We start from the raw sequence: 2,416 nt of genomic DNA on the forward strand, positions 1-2,416 counted from the left end.
GTCTCTGCCTCCCAGTGCTGAGATTATTGATGCAAACAGACACATTCAGCTCTTTACGTGTATGCTGGAGGTCCTCCTATTTGCAAAGCAAGATTTTTAACCTGTTCTCCATCTGTCTTTTATTTGAATGAGCCATTTCATAAATTGTCAAAATTCCCTTTATTTTAGAATCTATGTTTACCTTATAATAAAAGAATAAGAATAAGAACAAATAAACAGTATTTAGTTGCCACGAAAGGGTGACATATACATGTTATTATGCTCAAATACATCTTCTATCCTGGTCAAGGAGAATACTACCCTTTTGTCCCTTTTATTAAAAAATACATTCTATTTTTAACAAGTTAACGAAGTCATCATTTGGTTTTATAGTATTGACTAGCAATGTGTTTTTAAATTTTTTAATTTAGTTACTAAATTCTCCATAACTAGATCAAAATTTGCATAGCTTCAGTATTTTCTATGTTCAAAATAAACATCAACTAATCACTCAAAAGACTATATCCCAAAATACTCTCCCAGCTGTCATTTTCAAGCTGTTTATACCGTATCTTTAGCTGTGAAGTTTTTAAGAGGCTCAGGGTAACATGATCATTTTTCTGCCATTACTGTTTAAGTGATGGCCACCATCTTAAAACTTTAAAACTGGCCAGAGCACTCTGTCAGATTTTCCAAGGTAATAGCAGTTCTGGTGTGTATGAACGACATAAAGCATACTTCTCACAAGCTCTCATTACTTAATTAATCACGTACCATGAGGATAGAAACTTCCTCCGCTTCATGACTCTTGGGGTATAACACAGTAACTTTGTAAACGATGTGTTGGTACTAGAATCCACGTTTCTGTTAAACTGGATCCTTACTTTAATCAGTTAAATACTTTTGATTATTTTTGTTTCTGCCAAATTTTAGTTCTTTGTGAACTTGTTTATTGACTCTCCAAAATGAATAATGAAAATTAGAGTAAGTTAAAAATTTGGGTTGTGAGGTCCATTCTTAACAACAACTCAGTTTAGCAGTTCTGAGACCTGCTAAATAAGCACCACAGCTGACTATGAAGCCATTGAGCTGCAGCTTGAGAAATTTAAGGTCAGTCTCCCAAGCACCATTTTTTTGGCTTTATAAACTAATGAAAATTAATAATTCTAGAATAATAAATCTTATTACTCAATAAGCACACTCTGGAAGGATGTGTAATTTGAGAAAGTGTTAGTCTTAACATAAAGAGTGTATCGATCTGAGTTTTCCAAAAGCAAATGGCAATTTGGTAGTTTAAAAGTGTATTAGAAAAAATATCCATGCAAGAGAAATCAGTGAAGGAGTGAGCAATGTAGGTAGGGCAGCTTGCAGGCTTCAATAGTTTTGACCTCTAATAAGAAAGAGGCAAGGAGGGGACACGCAAGGGTCGTAGACAAATGTACAGTCCAGAGGACTCTTGGCAATGGGATTAAGAAGTGCTTGAGCCAAAATTAGTCGTCAAGGAAGGCTGAAGTGTTTCAAGGGTATCCCCACTTTACTAACCCTACCATGGTTGACCACAGATTTAGGATATATTTGTGGTAATTGTGGTCTCTGAATAAACATAAAGGTGGATTCTTGAATGTAGGTGCTGCATAGTTAATTGGATTCCCTGAGGTTGGAGGTCTGTATGTAATACACAGGCATACGGGATACCACAGGCAAGCAAGTCATTGCTAATATCTGAGTCAATTGCTAGCCAATTTTGCCAATATTCATCAATCATAACATAAAATAACATTTTGCATGAATGAGGTCAAGAATCAACCAAAAAGATAGGAAATTCAAGAATTATGAATGATTTTTTCTTTCCAAATATATTAGAGATGAAATTATGATGCAATAATAAGTGTCCCCCAGTGTTCACTGATTTGAAAGAACCAAGGCTGGCATCTTTTCACAGTAGATCAGAAGAGCCTCACTGACAAAAGTATTTGCAGAATACTTGTTGAATGAGGCTTTATTGTACACAGATGCCATGCTTTCAATTAGGTTCACCTCTAGCTAGAACATAAAACGGAAGCCAATTCTTTGACCCAGAAAACACAGACATTACTTCCATTCTGACTGCACTGGTTATAATAAGATACATGGGACTGGCATAAATCAGAATCCCATGTTGATCTGACAGTTGACAGATCCTGACGAAGAGTTATTTTACCAAAAGAAGACCTCTTACAAGCATTTTCACTATGTTATATGGAGGTTGACTGTCCTACCTAAGAAGGTGCTGGGATTTCAGATTTTTATGTGACTGAAATAGAACCTGGTTTCACATGCTTTTTGCATATTTTGAAAGCAGTGGATTGTGGCAGACGGGGCTTAAACAAAGGATTTTGAATCCTTTAGGATAAAAATAGGCTTTCTCTGAATTCCCCTGTGCTTTAAAAACTCAACT

The 2,416-nt window shown here is 35.7% G+C and overlaps 1 pseudogene; it reads right to left on the reverse strand.

Moving 5' to 3' along the window:
• Positions 1–210: 210 nt before the first annotated feature.
• On the reverse strand, positions 211–323 carry LOC127183849 (uncharacterized; annotated as a pseudogene).
• Between the last annotated feature and the right edge of the window lie 2,093 nt (positions 324–2,416).

The sequence above is a fragment of the Acomys russatus genome, chromosome 31 (assembly GCF_903995435.1).
Source record: "Acomys russatus chromosome 31, mAcoRus1.1, whole genome shotgun sequence".
Classification (NCBI taxonomy): domain Eukaryota; kingdom Metazoa; phylum Chordata; class Mammalia; order Rodentia; family Muridae; genus Acomys; species Acomys russatus.